The 22,144-nt window shown below is 36.2% G+C and overlaps 2 protein-coding genes across 7 annotated transcripts in view; one reads left to right on the forward strand and one right to left on the reverse strand.

Moving 5' to 3' along the window:
* Positions 1-22,144, reverse strand: part of LOC6044622 — a 226,162-nt gene that overhangs the window by 111,142 nt on the left and 92,876 nt on the right. The gene's annotated exons all lie outside the window — the stretch shown is intronic.
* LOC119767002 (glycine-rich protein 23-like) overlaps positions 9,619-22,144 on the forward strand; it is a 71,427-nt gene continuing 58,901 nt past the window's right edge. For both annotated transcript variants that reach the window (XM_038254120.1, XM_038254121.1), the window contains exon 1: positions 9,619-9,783. The gene's annotated coding sequence lies outside the window, so the exon portion shown is untranslated. The remainder of the gene's footprint in view (positions 9,784-22,144) is intronic.

The raw sequence follows: 22,144 nt of genomic DNA on the forward strand, positions 1-22,144 counted from the left end.
GATATTTCCAAAATTATGCTAAAATGTTTTAATAGCATAAGCAAGCAAAATACAATTGATACATTTTGACAATTCTTTGACAAATAATGAAAACCCTAAGATTTTTAATTTAAGTCATATTTTCAATTTAAGTCATGGGCATTCTTTTTTAAATTTATTCTCGATTTATTCACCCCCTTTCGTTGTGTAAATCAAGAATATGGTTACCTGGAATATTTGATGTGCGCTTTTCTTTAACATTGATGTTTGACAGTTTGACCTTTTTTTCTCTTATTCTTTGTAGCAATATCTAACTTTCATGTTAACACTTTCACTTAATGTTCAAATTCGCGGGTTTTGTTTTCAATTTAAATAATATGTCGACTTGCTCGTTCTATTTGTCGTTTAACACTTTTTGATGATCCAAGAAAGAAAACGAGTTTTTTTATTGACCTTGAATAAGCAAAAGAGCACGTAATCAAAACAACAACACACGTTTGGGATCCCCGAGTTGAAATTTAAAATGTACACTAGCCGGGTACATCGTCCCCTGACTAAATTCCCAAAAAATAAAAGAAATATTTCAGATAGCAATTTTGTATTCAATTTTTTGTAAAATAAAAGACAATAACCAGGTTCAAAAAACATGAATTCACTCAAAAGTTCAAAATCACCTCGCAATACGGTTTTCCCGTGGATGAGTGTGAGCTAATATAGCCCAGGCACCGCGCCCTATTAAAGCAAGTTTTCGGGAGAAGAGCTCCAGCTCCAGCTCCACTTTGACTGTCGTAATTTCTCTGCTGTCAAGGGGGGAAGCTCCCCAACCAACCAGCCAGTCAGCAGCAGCAGCAGTACTAGCACTAATAGCGTCGTCCAGCACCCTCAGCGGGGGAGAAAATGAATGCCAGGGTATTTTTCCTCAAGTGTTTTGTTTGCAAACAGCGATTCGAAGAATGGATCGTCAGTGGTTCAGAAGCAGCAGCAGCCCGGAGCAAAGCACGCCAATTTAGTACCTCTTTGTTGCCGTATTTTAGAAGTACTAAAAAAAGCTCCCCCTCCCCATTGCCACCCCCTCTCTTTTGGTGGTTTCAAGCTGTGCACTTCACCACCCACTTCTGGGCCGTTACTTCGACAACGTTCGCCGCAAGCCGAATTTTAAACTTGGCCGCGGGATGAGCTTCACAATAATATGCGTTGTTGAGCGGGGCGGCGGGTGGTGGTGGTGTTATGTAACCGTGAAAAATGTAAGATGAAATCGAAAACAGAAAAAGGTGGAAAGGGTTGTGGAGGGGAACCGTGTTTGGACACACCTGTTACGATTCGTGAAAGGGAAAGGTATCTAATTCAAGTGGTGGACACAACGATAGCAAGAAGACGGTGTTTGCTAACATACAATTTGGGCTTGTTGTGGAGCTGGACAGGTGCGGCTGAACATGGCAGAAGTTTATTGGACTTTGAAAATAACCTTGAAATCCTACGAATCCTATGAAATTTTAATAGGAATGCATAAATTTTACAATGAAATAAAATTGTATTTTTGCACTTTTCAATGGTCGTCAAACTGTCTCAATATTCAGATCATTAAAAATTCTATCTTCCAATACATTATGACCAGAGAGAACCACGATGAATTCGTAGGAAATTTGTTTCGAGCCCGAGCTCTATTACTCATTGATATGGCAGAATTTTTAACATTGATATGCCAATTTTGCACCTAATTCAACACACAACCAGAAAATATTCACAAATCGAATATAAACATGTCAGAATGCACATCCTCTCTCCACCCCGCTTGCCTACTGTGGTGAGTGTCCAAGATAAAAGCTATCATCGATTTGAAGCAGAGCTTTTGGGTGTGTGTCTTGGACAGTCTTTTTCTGCTGTAGTTTGAGGGGCATAAAAGTCGCTGAAATCTGCAATATTGTAGATTGCAGTGATTTTTAGACAATCGTGCAACTTATGGAAAGCTCTATACAAAAGTGCACACCTCAAACTACAGCAGAAAAAACTGTCTTAGACACACACCCTAGTTTGAAACTGTTCTAAAGTGTTCGAAAGCAACAAAGCTCAGTCGAGACACGCACCACTCTAGGCGAGTGGAGGGGAGAAGGGGTATGATTTTCAGTGTGCAAAAATTTTGTGTGCAGTTATGATTTGCACAGGGGGAAAATTTGGTGCAAAGTGTGCAATATGATAAACAAATAATTTAACAAACAATAATAGTCAACATGACCGTTGTTTTCATGCAACGCCATTCTCGTAGAGTTTTTTTTTTAATTTATATTTATTAAAATTTCTTTTCCATGTACATTCATTCAGTTAAAATATTATTGAGTGTCCAATCACAACCGATGACTTTTCACCTCAATTTTAAATACTAGCAACTTTCATGAAATATTGTAGCTTTCGCTATTCAGTGATTTCAAATGTAGGAGATCCTACATGTACAAAAGGGAAAAGGGGGTACCTTAAAACTAACTTATAAACTATATAAAGAGCAGATCAGTGTAGCTGAAGACTGCAATGATTTTTGTCGAAATGCATCAATTATCTTATTGGATATAACATCCAAAATGTCAACTTCGGCTAATTGATGTAGTTCACTGGTGCTGAACCAGGGAGGAAGTTTCAGAATCATTTTCAGAATTTTTTTCTGAATCCTCTGAAGTTTTTTCTTCCTGGTTAAGCAACAGCTTGTCCAGATCGGCACAGCATAAAGCATGGCAGGTCTGAAAATTTGTTTATATATATATATAAATTAACAGTTTATTCTTCAGACAAAGTCTAGATTCTTGTTTATAAGTGGATACAAACATTTAATATATTTGTTACATTTAACCTGGATACTTTAAATAGTAAGTAAGGTTTTTTATCAAAAACAAGTCCAAGATATTTCACTTGATCCTCCCACTTTACATTTACCTCATTCTTTTTATAATGTGATGACTTTTTGGTTTAAGAAAATCAGCCCTTGGTTTGTGAGGGAAAATAATAAATTGAGTTTTTGCAGCATTTGGAGTAATTTTCCATTCTTTCAAATAAGAATTGAAAATATCCAAGCTTTTTGTAATCTTCTTGTGATGACACGAAGGCTTCTACCTTTGGCGGAGATGCTTGTTTCATCAGCAAAAAGTGATTTTTGAGATCCTGGGGGCAAATCAGGCAAGTCAGAAGTAAAAATATTGTATAAAATTGGACCCAAAATGCTTCCTTGAGGGACACCGGCACGTACAGGTAGTTGATCAGATTTGCTTTTCTGATAAACCTTTTTTAATTTCGCAATCAAACCTTTATGCCAAACACTGTCAAGTGCTTTTTCTATGTCTAGACTCGCAAAGAGTTGCGCGTGTCTCGACTGAGCTTTGTTGCTTGCGACCACTTTAGAACAGTTTCAAGTTAGGGTGTGTGTCTTAGATAGTTTTTTTTTCTGCTGTAGTTTGAGGTGTGCACATTGTTGGAGAGCTTGTTATAACTTTCACGATTGTTGCAAAATTACTGAAATCAGCAATACCTTCAATTAAAAATACACCATGCGCGTATCTGTCAGTTGAATGAAAACAGTCAACAGAGATAATAATTTCGTTTTTTCGAAAACAAATCTTAAAAACTGCTCAGAAATATTGAAAAGATCGCCGAAACGGTCAATTGCGTCGTACTGTCTGGAATCCGTTGTTTGGTTATAGTATATGCAGTCAATAACTACTACATGGATTTCATCAGTGGAAAAAAGTTCCTCATCGAGTCCAAAGAGGCGAACCTACGAACGGTCATCGAGTTTGTAGGAGAGTGTTTTGACGCCAATTTGCTTTAGGATGCTCGTAAAATCTTTCCTCGATGAAAACAAACTCGAGTCACAGTTCCCAGAAATGCTCGGAATCCTTGTCAAGTCGATGCATGGAGAACATTAAGCAAAGTCGAGCTAAAGTGAACCCGGCAATTATTAACTTCTATATCCAGACGGATTCAGTGGACGCTATGCCCACCGAAAATATTGTCAACTTCGACGAAACAAACTTGCCAGGTCAAGACCAGCTCAAGGAGGTCATCGGACGATGTGGACAAAAACACGTCGAAACCCGCTTTTCGGCCGGATTTTGTGGAGCAGTAGACAGCAAAGGTTGTTTTCTAAGGATCGTTGCAACTATACCCTGACTGGACAGTAGGAGGTCCGAATACTCAATAGCCAACAATGAGGTTCGTGAGAATGTCTTGGCTAAAACCCAACGTATTGGAGATGTAGAGTTGATCGCTAACCCGTATGAAGCTTCAACGACCCGCAAGTAGACTCTGGGAAAAGTCTGTTGGATCAACACCGACGACTGTTAGAACCAGAAACCAGGTTTTCCGGCCGTTGTAGGAATGACCGCCTGCTGTCAAAGGACATATCGCGTCAACCCTTCCGATTTTTTAGCGATTCCGATTTCGAGATATGAATTTTAGGTACATGAAGTTCACATCCGTGTTAGGAAGCGCCTTTTTCGGTGTTCCAATTTTCTGCAAGGGTTGAAATGTTAGATACGTAAACATGTCTTTGAACAAAAAAAAACGAGATTTCATGAAACACAAATACAGTGAGTCAAATATTTGTCCGTACCCCCCCGTACGGGAAATGTTTGTGATATAAAAGTACATAAAATTCGACTAAAGTGCCATGTTTTATACATCAATCGACGCGGCAGAATGTCCTCTTTAAGACACTGTCATTGGATTTGCAAAAAACTTTTTCTTGAAAAATACAAAAATTGTTTACTGAAAAAGTCAAAAAGAGGTCAAATAATTGTCCGTACCCTAGTAAAAGTACAAAATCTGATCGATTTAAGTGAATTCATTTATGAAATGTTGTTTCAGTGTCAAATACTAGTACCTTTAGCCAGTTTGTGACAACTTTGAACTTCTGATAAGTTTGTTTAGTTAATTTATATTAAAAATTGGATTAAATTTAGTTTTTAAAGTAAAACTTGTCAAAACATTAGTTTATAAACAACTATTTTTATAAAATTGCTATTTTGTGTTGTAAGAGTCTCTATTGAACAAGTTTCAACAATATTTGTTCAAAATATACATTGATTTCATCTTTTTATTGACATTTTCGACCAAAAATACTGTTTCGGAACAATACCGTTAAACAATCCGGATTGTCCGGAACCGGTTCAACCCTCGGAGAAATTTTGTGGTGATCAGATAGAGGACAAAACCCACCTCTTGCAATTTGAAGCATCAATTTCGTCCACTACAGCCCGATTACGATTCCTAGTCTGAAATTTGAAATTTTCAAATTCCCCAAGCAAAACATTCTGACCCAGAACGGTACAGAAATTCTCAGCACGGAAAGTGAAAATTTCAAATTTCAGACTAGGGACTCGTAATCGGGCTGTAGTGACGAAATTGAATGCTTCAAATTGCAAGAGGTGGGTTTTTTGTCCTCTATCTGATCACCACAAAATTTCCTCCGAGGGTTGAACCGGTTCCGGGACAATCCGGATTGTTTAACGGTATTGTTCCGAAACAGTATTTTTGGTCAATAAAAAATGAAAACAATGTATATTTTGAACAAATATTGTTGAAACTTGTTCAATAGAGACTCTACAACACAAAATAGCAATTTTATAAAAATAGTTGTTTATAAACTAATGTTTTGATAAGTTTTACTTTAAAAACTAAATTTAATCCAATTTTTAATATAAATTAACTAAACAAACTTATCAGAAGTTCAAAGTTGTCACAAACTGGCTAAAGGTACTAGTATTTGACACTGAAACAACATTTCATAAATGAATTCACTTAAATCGATCAGATTTTGTACTTTTACTAGGTACGGACAATTATTTGACCTCTTTTTTGACTTTTTCAGTAAACAATTTTTGTATTTTTCAAGAAAAGTTTTGCAAATCCAATGACAGTGTCTTAAAGAGGACATTCTGCCGCGTCGATTGATGTATAAAACATGGCACTTTAGTCGAATTTTATGTACTTTTATATCACAAACATTTCCCGTACGGGGGGGTACGGACAAATATTTGACTCACTGTATAGTGTTTTTAATAATATTGAATATTGTGGATTTCAGAAATGTTGCAACAATCGTAAAAGTTATAAAAAGCTCTCCGGCAAAGTGTACACCTCAAACTACAACAGAAAAACATATATCTAAGACTCAGTTTATCTAAGACGCACACCCTTGTTTGACAGAACTGTTCTACGTAGTATTCGAAAGCAGCAAGGCTCAGTCGAGACACGCACCACTCTATGCGAGTGGAGGAAGAAGGGGTAGGATTTGTGCAGTGTGCACAATTTGAAGTGCTGACATTGCAGTGGAAAGCTTTTCGGAAATGTGCACACCTCAAACTAAAGCAGAAAAAAGCTGTCCAAGACACACACCCGAAAGCTTTGCTTCAAATCGATGTTAATTTTTATCCTGGACACTCACCACAGTAGGGATAATCGAGTCTGGACTGCATTAGAAAAATTGTTCTGTTCAAAAATAGAAGAACAGCATCTAACTCCATCGTGCCTTTTATGTTGCCATATCAGCACTTTAGCGTTTAATTACAGCGGGCGATTAGCGAAGGTAGCCAGTGCCAGTTGCACACGTACACCGACATCACTCGTGCACACCGATCATGCACACCAAAATGTTTACGTAACGCGCGACAGTTCCGATCTGTCAAACTTGGCTCTGATTGAATTTAATTGTCCCTCGTGGTTCGAACCGAAGGATCGCCGTCGAATGGTTTTTTCGTGTCGTGTGTGGAATCTTGAGGGTTTTTTTTTGCCGGATCTTGTGGTGTTCCCCGCTTTTTTTTTTTGTTCCGTCGTGGTGTGGACCACTTGAGTGGTCGGATTGTTGTATTTGCAGGTGGCCGGTCGTCGCTTCGTAGTCACCATACCGGCCAGATTGTGATTTTGTGAATCGGCAGCGGGGACTCGTCAAATTTTGTACGTGATTTGTCTGGTGAGGCCGGCGAACACCGTTAACACCGGATTTCGTGGTAGCCGTGTGGCTCGGAGTGTGGGGTGCGTATGTATGTGAAAAGTGTGCGGCGTTTCAGGAATTTGGGGCTTACCGTCAAATTCTGTCGACCGGATTGCATCGTCCGGATTAAATTTACCGAGCTGGATCTCGAAGGTGCAGCTTAAGACCAAGGAGTGAGTTTCTTTATTATTATTTTAATTCAACCCTAAGGCAAGGCAAAGGTGTGTTGCCTTTAACTATCACTGTATAAAGTTCTATTCCGGGTAGTTAGTAATCTATGCTAAATAATTGTAAATAGTTGATAATTCCAACTACTCAAACTGCCGCTCCAATTAAGCAATCAATTCATGACTTTTCTATATTTTTCAGATGAATCTACGAAAAAAAGAAAAACGTCAGGCACACGGGAACCGAACAACGAACTACGTAACGTTGTGCAGGGGAGCGATGGCCGCCCTTTCCATAGACGATCTACCGATAAGCGTGAATCCTAGCAAAAATGCTTTGAAAGCCTTGTCTGCTTATCATCGTAAGTAAATGTTTATAAATAATACAAATTGCAAAATAACATAATGTTGATGATTGTCCTTTCCCTGTTTTGTAGACGGATCTTCGAAAAAAACACTTATCACCGGCTTCAGTCATCCGTAACAGCAAAATCGCGGTGCGCGAAGTAACGAGCGCTGGGAACATCACGGCGCACGAGGAAATGAGCGCAAGCCGTCCCGCAAGTGGTGTCTCGCCAGGATTGATGGTCGTTACCATCCCGGGGAGACAACGTGTAAACTAGGCCAACCCCGGAAATAAAAACAACACTGCCATCCAAAACTAACAGAATATAAAAAGAAAACAATCGAAGGCAAAGTTTAAAAAAACTACAAAATAACAAAAAGGAGAGAAATCCAAGAGCAGCAGAAAAATTACACGAAAAATGTCGAAAAATCTAATTATTCAAAAATTGCTGTTTTGAATTTGTTAGTAAATGCAAAGGACGAACTTAACCTTAAAATCCGAAACTTTCAAAAAGAAAAACAAAGAAGCTATGAAGGTCCCCGAAATGTGGTGCGTTTCTCCCCGCTTTTATGTCCGTTATCGTGGTCGCGTAAACGGGTCCAAAATTGTGCCACAGACGGGCGTAACACATCAGCCCAAATGCGTAAAGTCCGCTAAAATGTTGTATTCTAAGCAATTCTCTGAGATTTCGGTCATTCGATTTTTTTTTGTATTTTTTAATCCGGCTGAAACTTTTTTTGTGCCTTCGGTATGCCCAAAGAAGCCATTTTGTATCATTAGTCTGTCCAAATAATTTTCCATACAAATTTGGCAGCTGTCCATACAAAAATGATGTATGAAAATACAAAAATCTGTATCTTTTGAAGGAATTTTTTGATCGATTTGGTGTCTTCGGCAAAGTTGTAGGTATGGATATGGACTGCACTGAAAAAAAATGATACAAAAAATTTTTCGATGTAAAATCAAATTTGCAATCAAAAAGTACTTTAGTGAATTTTTGATAAAGTGCACCGTTTTCAAGTTATAACCCTTTTAAGGTAACTTTTTTGAAAATAGTCGCAGTTTTTCATTTTTTTAAATTAGTGCCCATGTTTGCCCACCTTGATAAAAAATATTTTTGAAAAGCTGAGAAAATTCTCTATATTTTGCTTTGTTGAACTTTGTTGATACGACCCATAGTTGCTGAGATATTGCCATGCAAAGGTTAAAAAACAGGAACATTGATGTTTTCTAAGTCTTACCCCAACAACCAACCATTTTCCATAATCTCAGCAACTATAAATCCGATTTACAATGTTAAAACATGAAACATTCGTAAAATTTTCCGATCTTTTCGAATACAATATTTAAAAAAATTTAAATCAAGACTGACATATAAAATGGGCGTAATATTGAATGTTTGGCCCGTTTGAAATGTTAGTCGAAATTGCAAAATAAAAACAAAACTTTTTTTTTTAAACTTCTGTAAGGGAACGCTTCAGTGGCCAAAGTGCCTCAAAAATTTTCATTTAAAAAAAAAACTTTTTTTACGGGTAAAATCCCATTTAAAATTTGAATGCAAAGCGCCAGCACATTATGCCCACTGGAATAAACCCCTGAATGCCCGACAAAAAGTCAATTTTGTTACACTTTAGAACTCATTCCCAGATGTAATATTACCATGATATTTTTAACTGTGTACGAATTTAGTCTACTACTTGCAGACTTCATTAGTGTTCTGTTCTTGACTACAACATTTCGATTTTTTTTTTGTAAAGCGTGTAAAATTATATGGAAGGAAACAGTATTTTTTTCAATTTTGGGCTATTAAATAACACGGCTTGTACTTTCATGCATTCAAACCTTTGCTCCACGTTTACTTTAGGTTGAATGAATCAACTAGGTTCCCATCTTATTACTAAACTTTTGGTCATCAAGCTGCTGTGCACTAATGTCGTCGCCTTCGGTCCACCACCATCGGTCATTCAAATCGCGAGAACAAAACGCACAATAAGGTAAAAGACAACGTCACCATCTCCAACACACACACCGAGATTCTGCAAAGTGCGACGTCAACCAGCAAGTTGTGTCGCGTGGAGTGGGCACAGATCCGTAGGCAACCCCGTGACCGTTGACGAAGTCTCTTCTCAGGTAGTTTAGTATCGGGTCAGACGTGGGACCGCGTGTGTGTGTGCATGAGCTGGTAGAACTTTGGCCGTATTTTAAAAGTGTTATTAAACTCACAACGTGGCAAACGTTTGTATAAGAAGTAGATATGTTCTAATAATTCGTTTAGTTTGAACGCGGCAAACGGTGAATGCAGAAGTGCGCGATATTATGTGAGTTGAAGTTCTTTTCTATCCTCCAAGTTTTGTTCTCGCGATTTCTTCTGTTCTGTAGCATATTTTGGCAAAGAGATAAAAGTGGCAAAAGTTTTGTGAATTTTATTCTTGCAAAAATTCTAGAGCAAAGTGAATTGTGTAACCTCCCACTTACGAAAAAAAAAGAAAGACCTGGGCAAGTTAGGTAAAAGGGCCAAAGTTGAAACTCCACACGAAACACACTCAAGTTGGGGGGATCGCGGTACCACCCAGTGAAGGAAATATTATTTTGGTTCGAAAACAGGATTGCTGCAAAAGTGTTTGCTGAAGTGTTATTGAAACTTTTTTTTTTCGCCCCGACACCGAACGTTGTGCCGGGATGTTTTGCATGTGCTTTGTCAGTAAGACACGAGTGAGAGTTTCAATAGCTTGGAATATATAAAAAGCACTGCCAGTTATCGAAAGTTTTTGCATAGTTCTTCGAATACTAAAGATCTTTTCTGCGCCCACAGCGGGAGGGAGGATTGCTGCACTGCACTGAACCGAACAGACTGTTTCGTCTTCGGAGAAGAAGGAAGATCGACTCCATTCAAGTGTGCATATGTGCGTGTGTTTGTGAATGTGTGTGCACTAGAGTGACAAGAAATGTGATAGTTTTTTTTATCTTTAGCTAATTAACAAAATAATTAAAAACCATATTTTCCTGATGTTGACTAGTCCAATTTTTCGGAAAGGGTTTGAGTTTTCAACTAACTGGTTAGAATGCATTGTCCCGCCAGTGTGGATCAATCGGACCGCGCACTGGACTCGCATTCCAGAGGTTGCTGGTTCCAATCCCGCGGCGGGCGCTCTAAAAATTCTTTGTGTAAATATCCCTAGTAACATTTTAGGTTTTAAGTAGGCCATAAAAGCCTATTAAGGCCGTATGAGGGTTTTCAGAACCATGATAAAACCTGTAAGTTTAAAAATGTTACTAGGGATGGGTATACGGCGCCGTCGCTCCGTGCCGTACTCAAACACTTAGGAGCCCAGGGCGGCAAAGTCCTTGCAGTTAAAAGGAAGACACTAGTGGTTGGTACTAGCAATGGTGGCCGACAGCTATAAAGTCAACTTCGTCGGTTGGGTGACAATTCCCGAGATTTTCAATTTCCCGGGAATCGAGAGTTGAACTTGGCAATTTCCCGGGAATTCCCGAGACCCGGGAGTTCTTTTTTACTACGCCAACAGTGTCAAAAATTTAAAATGAAAAGTAATAAATTTGATTCTTTCAAATAAATTCAGTTACTGTTAATTCATACTATTTCTATGAAACATTAATTTAAGCAGCCTCATTGTTTTGAGGAACTATATAAAACTTTTGATTTTTTATTTCTGAATCTGTAAAAACAAAATCGTTTCTTGAGTTTTTTATGACTCAAAATTGTAGTCTAAAATATTTACGAATCTTAATTCGCACTAAGTGTTTTTTTTTTCAAAAGGTTCTCAAACTTGTTATTAGATTTTTGTTAAAAAAAATAGTGTATGTATAATTTCCCATTATCGGGAATTATATAATATGAAAACAACGACTCATAACAACAAATTATTTTTTTTTGTAATTTTTAAGTTCAAAATTAAATATTCATTGAAGAAATATTTACAGTTATCAGGAAAACTCAAATGTTCACAAAAAACTAGATTGGATTGCTATGCTCAAGAGAAGATATGGAAATTAAATTTAACTTGAAAAAGCTTTTCCCTTTTATAAATAATTAGAAAAAAATATTTGAAATTAAAACATTTGATTTCATATCTGGAATGTAACTGCTAAATAATTGTTAAGGTAAATTTTGGGGTCTCTGGATTATAGTTATTGGAATTTTTGACAAGTTATAATTTACACTTTCTGAATAAGAAGATTAGAGAAACATTGGTATATTCAAACTTGAACATCGAACATTACACAGCAAAAAATCCGATGGTAAAATCGCATGCAAAAGCATGCACATCACCTTCGTCAAAATAAACACTTAATATTACACACTGCATGTACAATTTTTGCAAACACAAAAAAAAATTGCGAATGACGGGATTCAAACCCAGCACCATCTGTAAGGACTGGCGCCTTAGCCCACTCGGCCATCAAACCGATAAAAAGCTGTAAGGATAAACGCATATATGAGCTTGATATTTCGGTCAAGTAATTGCATAAAATAATGCAATATTTATTTTACACCCAGGCCTTTTACACGCAGCTGGATTACTACTTTTTTAGCTGTGTAGACATTAGAGTGTAACAAAAATGACTTTTTGGCGGGCATTCAAGGGTTTGTTCCGGTAGGCATACTAAGCCCCAATCTAAAATATGAGCTTGATTGGACGTAACAGGAGCTGGCGCTCCGCCCTTTAATTTTAAATGGGATTTAACCCGTAAAAAAAGATTTTTTCAAAAATGACACTTTTTGAGGCATTTTGGCCATCAATGCGTTTACCAAAAACATCACTGGCGTGTTGGCCAGATCCTTGCGCATCTTTTGGTATATATAACATTGACATTTGGAGCACCCTGGAGCTCGGTACAGGCCTTCAAAGTTTGGCATTTTTTCGAAAAATCGGCCCCGGCAAAAAAGATATGCGTTGCGCCTCGCGACGCCCTAGACGCCATTTGATTTTGCCGGGGCCAATTTTTCGAAAAAATGCCAAACTTTGAAGGCCTGTACCGAGCTCCAGGGTCTCAAATGTCAATGTTATATACCAAAAGATGCGCAAGGATCTTACACGCAGTGACAAACCCATTGGCCAAAATGCCTCAAAAAGTGTCATTTTGAAAAATCTTTTACGGGTTAAATCCCATTTAAAATTGAAGGGCGGAGCGCCAGCTCCTGTTACGTCCAATCAAGCTCATATTTTGGATTTGGGCTTAGTATGCCTACCGGAACAAACCCTTGAATGCCCGCCAAAAAGTCATTTTTGTTACATCCTAGTAGACATTCAATGTTCTAAACAATTTTGAATTTTTCAAATGTTTTCTGATTAGTTTATATAATTATGCTTCGATATTTATAAGTTTAAATTTCCCGGGAGTCTCGACCGAATTTTTCGGGAATCGAGAGGTCCAAAAATGGTCAATTTCCCGGGATTTTTTTCTCGGGAATTCCCGCTCGTCATCCTCTTGCCGTAATGTTTGTAGCAGGTGTAATTTTTTCACAACATATAATTTTTTTGCATTCCCAAAAAGTTTTTTTTATTTTATTTTCATTACCTGTTTACACAAAAAAAATAAATAATTTTAAATATAAATGGCAACAATAAAAAAAGCTTCAGAATATTAAATTTTCGCTTTTAATGAATCAATCCTTAAATCTAGTAGGACCCTTTAAGAAACATTTAATAAATCAATTTCAATTAGATTTTATTAGTAAATAATCAATTTAAAATTTCGTGATTCCTATAATCAAATAGAGTTTTGGAGTTCCTTTCAACTATGGTTTACACTGTAATTCATTTAGATGCAATTGAATATTCTAAGAATAGATTTGGCAAGAGAAGGAATATTAAGAAAAAACTTCAAAATTTTCTGCGTAGAAGGATGGAAATAGAAAAAGCTTAAAACTAAATAACATTTTATAAAATTTCAAAAATAATGCTAATTTTTACACTCATGTCTCTTACACGTTTTTGCTGTGCTCAAGTGTAATTTTGTGTAAGCCATTTGCTAGTTCTTTTTTAGCAATAGTTTAAAAATTTCCGTCCTCGTTGGCCGCAAATTTTATTCAATTTGATAAAAAAATACTTCAGGTGAGCAGTTATGTTTTACTGACCAGTTAGCAATGAATAAACTTTATAAACTTTGAACTCCGGTCACCCTAGTGGCCAAGCTTTTGAAGAACTTTTGTTGCCTCGAACCAAGTCAAACCAAAGCACAAGACAAGGCTGCCGGCATCAAGGTGCAGCAGAAGAAGAGCTTTCCCAACTTGGCAGCAAATAGTTGCGAGAAAACTGGAGGAAAACTTGGTCGTTCCAACAACTTGCCGCTGTAGATTTCGAAGTAGTTGTTGTTGTTGGCGGTGGTGGTGGTGGTGCAGAAAATGCCAATGTTTTGTTAATTAAAATGTGTGCGGATAGTTTTTGTTGTGATTCTGAATTTTCGATGTGTTAGTGTTAGTCAAAATAGGAAAGTGCACTGCAGCTGAGCTGATTTTGAACAAATTTATAATCGGCGAGAAGGGAAAACTTCACTAACAAATTGTGTCAATACCAGTTATGTTTGTGGGTGATTAGGTGGAAGTGAAGGTGACAAAGTTGTTTTGAAGCGTGTTCTTTACTTTGTCTCAAGAACTTTGTGAGAAACACTTTTGATTACTGAGAAGACATATGAGGCGTTAGCTAAATGAAGGGTTTTATTTTTAGAAATTATGAAGAAGCATTTCTGTAAGAAACAGTTGAATCAGATTGTCAAAAACACGATAATTGAAATCCATAAAACGACTTTCAGGCAATCGAAATGATTCTGCTTTCGACATTTTCAATATTTGACTAGGGCCGCTAACATTTGCTTTCCAGTAACGAATTCTAATCAAATCCAAAGCCCACATCCCGTGACTTATTGCCATATTCAAATCGATTCTGGAGTCTGTCAGCTCCGGCCCTGTGTACCCAAGCAGAAAACTCATCGCCAGGAAATAAAACTCTACTCTGACCTCCCCTCTGAAAATTCCTTCCAACCGTTTCGCTGACTGAGTCGAAAAAAAACAACCACGCAAAGTATTCGAGTACCAAGTCTGCGAGTGCCATCCAATTACTGCACGGGGAATAATAAAAAAAAGTCCTCGGTTTATACCAGCCATTTATGAATTTTTATTATTTTAAGTGAAAATTATTGACACAGTTCCCGAGGAAAACGTAATCGAAAAGTGTTCACCAACATCAAGTTTGTTCAAGAATGCTGAACAAAATGGCGAGTTATATCTCACAACTCATCGATTTATGATAAAAGTTGTTAACATTTCAAGATTTTTTAATCAAAATTTAACAATCATTCGTTTGCCAGTTAAGGCCGTGGTTGTTAACGGCTAAGCTCGGATTGGTGGATAAGGCTTGGCTTAAAGTATTAGGCTCAACACGACAAAAGGACACGTAATCGCACGCGGCAGTAAACGGTTATGGGGATTGGTTTTGGGTTTTCCGAGTACTTTTCCTGCGTTAATTGTGCTGATAACCGCCGAGTTAGGGAGCGAACAAAAAAGCTGACTGGCATTTTTTCGGGGAGGTTTCCCAGTGACTAAGAAGGGAAAATTTGCGTTAATATTTAGAAATGAAATATACAAAAAAAAATACTGTCTGTTTGGACAACGCGAAGGGTTAACGGTTATTGATGCTAGGTCAAACATGCTTGCGTACCGAATGGGTTCAAAATACTCGAGAATAATTACAGTTTTGTTTTATGTACACAATTTGCAAACGAGAAACCTCAACAGAAATGGAAATTTACAGTATGGGTAATTCTCTACGAACTGACACGAAATCAGGAAAAGTTGCCCCGACCCCTCTTCGATTTGCGTGAAACTTTGTCCTGAGGGGTAACTTTTGTCTCTGATTATGAATCCGAGGTCCGTTTTATGATATCTCGTGACGGAGGGGCGGTACGACCCCTTCAATTTTTAAACGTGCGAAAAAAGATGTTTTTTTTCAATAATTTGCAGCCTTAAACGGTGATGAGATGGAAATTTGGTGTCAAAGGGACTTTTATGTAAAATTAGACGCCCGTTTTTATGCCGTGCTCAGAATTCCGAAAAAAACGTATTTTTCATAGATAAAAAAAAAACAAAAAAAAATGTAAAAAAATACTCTGCCATTTTCCGTAACACGATCGTAAATTTTTTTGGAACATGTCATTTTATGGGAAATTTAATGTTCTTTTCGAATCTACATTGACCCAGAAGGGTAATTTTTTCATTTAGAACAATTTTTTTATTTTAAAATTGCGTGTTTTTTCTAACTTTGCAGGGTTATTTTTTAGAGTATAACAATGTTCTACAAAGTTGTAGTGCAGACAATTAAAAATATTTCGATATATAAACATAATGGGTTTACTTATAAACATCACCAGTTATCGCGATTTTACGAAAAAAAATGTTTTGAAAAAGTTGGTCGTCGTCGATCATGGCCGTTCATCGTCGTCCGCGACAGACACGGACGACGATACAAGAAACGCAAAAAGTAACATTTTCAAATTTTTTTTTTCGTAAAATCGCGATAACTCGTAATGCTTCTATGTTTACACATCAAAATTTTTGTAATTGTCTGCTCTACAACTTTGTAGAACATTATTATACTCAAAAAATAATGGCCTATCTACAATCACTTAACTTAGAAAATTTCACTTAGCTTAGGAGTTTGAATCAATGGAAATGAATCTGATCTTCTACAATGAAAAGGAATAAAATTAGAAACTTGACGTATGTTTTGGAAAATTTCAAAATCTACGGTAAGTTGACGTTTCCATATCAAAGGTAAACAAACAACTGCATAGCAACGTATATCAGCCCAGCAAATTTTCTAAGTTGATTGTGGATGACGGCCGTTAGTTGTGTACATTTTCTAAGTTTTACTTTACTTAACTATTCTAAGCTAAGTGATTGTAGATAGGCCATAACCCTGTAATGTTAGAAAAAACACGAAGTTTTAAAATGAAAATTTTTGTTGTAAATGAAAAAATGACCCTTCTGGGTCAATGTAGATTCGAAAAGTACATTCAATTTTACTTAAAATGACATGTTTCTAAGGATTTTGCAGTCGAGTAACGGAAAATGGCAGAGTTTTTTCGCATGTTCCAAAATTTAAGGGTTCGTGCCGCCCCTCTGTAACGAGATATCAAAAAATGGACCTTGTATTCGTGATCAGGCAACTGCTGTGTGAGTTGGCAATAATAAAACAATAATATCACAAATTTAAGCTTAATTATTGGACCAAGTTTTATCAGAAAATCTGTCAAATTTCCAAAAAAAATCCTTATAATTGTTTCCCTTACTTTCAATCACTTTGCGGGCTGCAGGAAAAATGTTCCTTGCATTATTTCCCATTAAAAATGATATGATCTGAACCATAAATCATGTCCATACAGACCTTTAGCAATACTAAATTGAAATAGACAAAATTTCGCTCCATAGGAAAAAAAGTTCAAAAATTTCAAATGAGGATAACTTTAATTTTTCCCGACCAAAGATTTTCGTTCGCCCCGCAAATGAACGGGGATGTTCCACACTTTCATATGTATATGACAGTTTTCTTGCTATTTCTCAAAAAATACTATCCCCCTTAAAAAAACCCGTGACCTAAATCATTCGCACAACATTTATCATCATTTATCAGGTATTTTTGACGAGAGGAAGTGCGTCAAAAAGTAATTTTGCCAAAAACAGAATGGCACTGTAGTTAATTTTACTGTTCCTTTCCAACTACAAAGACAACAAGCGAAGACCTCTCGTGTTAAAGCATTTGTTAAAAAAGGAACAACGAAACACTTGGTAATGATGATCAAGTCCAACTTTTCATGAAACGTCATGATTCGAAATCCGGACACTTAGTAGCATATCATATTTATTATAGATCATGTAATAAGTTGAAAATGTAGAAACATCATCACGATGTACCGTCAGTGGGGGTGACAATGGGTCAAAAAACGGTACACCTCTCGTAATTTCTTAATAACAAAAACAATCTGAATAATATCGAAAATCTTTTATCGTAGAATTCTGGAGTTTTTTTTGAAAAGGTCCAATAAACCAAATTTCCAGTTTTTTGCTTTTTGGGTGTTTTTAGAACCGCCTTGAGTCAGGGGTATTGAAAAACACTCAAAAAGCAAAAACTGAAAATTTGGTTTATTGGTCCTTTTCAAAAAAAACTCCAGAATTGTTCTTAGATATTTTACTAACATTTCCCAAAACATGGTGTAATTTGATGGACTCAGCGCCGTACCTAGGGGTTGGCGCGGTTGGCGACCGCTAAGGGCGCCAGCCCTTGGGGGGCGCCGAAATCGATTATTGTACAAAATTTTCATGTCAACTACAACATCCTCATTAGATATTTGAAACAGAAAGGGCGCCGAATTATGAAATAGAATTACAAATAACTAGATAATTTGGTTTAAAATATTAAAAAAACATTTAGGGGCGCCAAAATCAATTGTATGAATATTTCTATCGAAATGTTTTTTGAAAATTCAAGTGGCATAAAGTTATAGAAGTTCTAGTACCTAGAGCATCTCAAAATAAATACACGTTTAAGTTTATACCGTTGTATAATGCAGTTTATGTCATACCTTCCAGACTAAAAAAATGTCCAACCATACGTTATTTTCACGTTAATTTGGCTGTGAATCACAATCAGCCAAATTGAGAAAAAATAAGGTCATATTTTGAGCTTCTTTTAAATAGGAATTATTTTAACATTAAAATATAAACCTTTCTTTTGAAATTTTTACGTTCTCGAGCAAGGGTCCTGATTGCTCAAAATCAACCACTCCATTCGCGAGCACAAATAGCAGGCGACGCGATACTGCCCTGATGAATTCCTACTGTTTGTCACTTTCACACCATTCGCTCCCGTACACTCTCTCTTCTACTCTCCTTCTCTCTTTGATCGGCTCAGTCTCCGAACGGCTCAGGCAGGCCGAACGTCACCGATCACTCTGAACTGAAAACATTTTTTCTCTGATGAGCTGCGTTATACTCATTGATTTAGGTTGCCTAAAAACAATGTTATCAGTTAAATTGTGCATTCATTTTGATTTCATAACATTAAAGACACCTTTCAAGGAAACTTCCACCAAGAAAAAATCAAATTGATGGCAAACTGAGGGCGTGAAGACAAAAAGACTGCCGAGCTGGCATTTTGTGAGAATGGCTCTTCGCTGAGCATGATAGTGTGTGAGTGTCGTCGAGCGACGGAGTAGGCCAAAATTTTCACGATGTAGGGGAACTATACCCTTTCTCAGCCTATTTCTATTATCGGCCTATCAGCAATTTGATCATGAATTACAGCTTTCATAAAGTGTTTTTGACTGTTCCAAAGTAATAAATAGCTCAAATAAGAGTGAGCAAGCAACTCTCTATTGATGATACATCTGAAAATGTTGATTTAATAGCGGAAAAGTGGTGAGAATTGGTCGAACGGCTTAGAGTGTTTAAAATGGGTATATTTCCCCTATTTGTTCGCTGAGTGACGGGCCACTCGCTGGCTGCCTGCGAGTATCATTCGCTCATGAATGCTAGCGGGTTAGAATAGGCGACGAATGGATAGGCGATGAGTGAGTGGTTTCTGTTCATTGAACTGAAAATCAGGACTCTTGTTCTCGAGTAAAAAAATGGCCTGTGAAATATTTTCAGCTCGATTTCCCTTTTTTTAATAAACTTCGTGCATAGAAATTAACATAGGGGAGAGTGGGGAGAGTGGGGAGACTTGATCCCCGGGGACACTTGATCCCAAGCCTGTATCTTGTCAGCATGTGGGTAAAACAATTAGCTTTGTTCTAGAAAGTTGTGTGAAATTAACTAAAACTCATTGTAGAAAACACAGAAAAAAAAAAATAAAAAAAAAATTAGATTGAGTTACACAGATTTTTCTAAAACGAGCTGCAAAAAACTTCCAAGAGATCTTTTTTTCTTTTTTGATATGCATAGAAAACACTAAAATATTATTAAAAAAAAAATTTTTATATATGAATTGTTTGATAAACTTATCAACTCCAAAACCCTCACGCATTTGATGTTAAATTTATCGTCATACTATTTTTACAATCAATTGTTTAAAAAAGTGCGTTTAGGGAGACTTGATCCCTGCATTTTTACAGTCACTGGAATCAGCCTCAAGATTAATTAATTGGGCTGGGTTTTCATACATAGTTTCCTTTAGTATAGTTGTACATAACTTACTGCAGTTTGAACCTTTTTTCAAAAGTTTTGTAAACAAAAATTTCCAGCTTTTGTAAACATGCTTAGTTTTGGTCTAAAAAATAATATTTTTAGTTTTTAAATATTTTACATACTAAACTTGTTATATTTTGATCACAAATGTACAGGTTTTATGTGAAATTGCTGTAACTTATAGAAAATTAAAAGCTTGGATGAATAAAAAACTTTTTGCTTAAGATTTCTTCAAAATGTTCAAAGGGGGATCAAGTTACCCCTAACATTTTGAAAATGCCGGTTTAATAGTAGTTTATGCAACAAGTTGCAAAAAGAAGATTTTTTCAGCACGAGTTGTACATTTATCCAACGAGGTTTACCGAGTTGGATAAATACGACGAGTGCTGAAAAAATCAAGTTTTGCAACGAGTTGCTTACAACATTTTTTGCAATTCCGAAAAACGCTTATTTAATGGAATTTTATGTCAAACATTCATGTGTTTAGTAAATTCATCGTTCAAAACAAAACAATATTGAAAAATGTTACTTTTCGATACTAGTACCCATTTCAGTGCTGAAAAGTAGAACTTTTCAGCACTGTTATTGAAAGGTATTAATTTTCCATTCTGTTATTTTTGGTAGGGAAAAGTAGGCCGTTTCGTTTCTCCAGAAGGGCAGGAAAAGTTGACAGTTTCACAGTGGAATTGCAAAAAATATTTTTTAAAACGCTTGGCATGATTCGAAGAGTTCATCTGATGAAATACCCTTATCAGCCAAACATAGATGAATGTTTGCGCTTTCAATTCATGCAAACAGTTTATAGTTTTGTGAGAAATTGACAGAGTTATGTGCGATACAAAAAAAGGGGATCAAGTCTCCCCACTCTCCCCTACTCTTTTTCAAAAAGCTAGAGTTTTTAATGTGGAAAACTGCTATAAATTTTCACCGATAAGACCAACATTATTTGTTCAGAGCAAGTTGTGGCGCTTTAACCACGGCAAATGTAAAAACAAAAAAAAAATATTTTATCGAGGTTTAAAAACATTTGTATAGTTTTGCGCAAAACATATTTTTCTGAAATAAAAAATTTTATTTTACGAATTAAAATAAATCAATGAATACTGATGAAAATAAGATCAATGCAAAACATATTTTAAAAATAAAATTATGAAATACGGACAAATTACTCGTCAATCCTTAGAAATTTTGGAAACTTCTGATTACAAAACAACTGGACAGGTGCATAATGCATTTTAAAACACCTTTTTTAATTCAAATGTTGGAACCGTAGCTTGTAATATAATTTTTTTTACATTTTTATTTTCTTGGTCAGAGTTGAGGACCATAAATTTCAAAAAATATTTGCAAAGGCCTAAATTGATTTTGACGAAATTTTATACTTCAATGAACTAAGCTTGCTGTGATTCCTATCTAGATAGAACCAGATAGCTCACAGGCATCGAGTTATTTTTTTCCAATTTTGAAGAAGAATTTTTTTTTTCGTTGTAATTAACAAAATAAAATCCGAAGCTAAATCAGCAAATTATTACGAATCCGGGAAAGTTCTTTGCTTATAAAATCAAATACTAGATATATAACTTTAGCTGACAAGTTATAGCAAAATCTATAATTATTGAGCATTTGAATTCTGTGCATTTGTCTGAAAAATAAATAAAAAAAAAAACAAAAACCTGCTATCATTATCGATTTTATGAAATCTGAGAAAATATTCAGCCAACTCAACTCCTATAATAAAATTTCAATTCAACCTATCTTATATTATCTGAAAAATAAAACATAAAATAACTGTGTTTATGAATTTGACCATATTTAGGAGACCTAATTTATAAAATCAAAACTCATATTGAAGCAATCATTGAAAATTTATATCAATTTATCCAAATGCTTGTAAATTTGGGAGGGGCGCCAAATTGATGTTTTGCCAAGGGCGCCGTAGACCCAAGGTACGGCTCTGGATGGACTCTACCTTAAATGGCAATCGTTCGAAAATTGACCCAATCTCACCAGTTTAAGGGGAAGACATTTAGTCGAATGAAACTAAAATGATGCTCAAATACAAAGATGTAGTTAAAACCAGTCATCGAACAGTGTTTCTTGTTCGAGGGAATCGTATTGACATGCTAAAATGTTTGAAGTAGAGATTATCAAACATTTGGGTACTTTTTGATCAATTCCAACAAAAAATTCAAAAAGTTGTTTTTTCGAGAGGTCATTTTTGGCCAAAAACGTACCTCAACTTTAGACAGCTGCTTAAATCACAGGATTTGTTCTAGGAACGAGATTTTTTTCAGAAAAGTCATCTTAAGATGTCGATCCCTGTGGATGTGGATCCCTTGCACAACCCTTTTAAAAGAATTTAGTTTCATTGAGAAGTACCTGAGAAATGGTAAAATCCGTAAAAAAATACTTTGACCCAATCTCACCCCACAGACCCAATGTCACCCCCCCCTGACGGTAGTTCAATAAGTCAATTT

This window comes from Culex quinquefasciatus, chromosome 2, assembly GCF_015732765.1.
Source record: "Culex quinquefasciatus strain JHB chromosome 2, VPISU_Cqui_1.0_pri_paternal, whole genome shotgun sequence".
Lineage (NCBI taxonomy): Eukaryota > Metazoa > Arthropoda > Insecta > Diptera > Culicidae > Culex > Culex quinquefasciatus.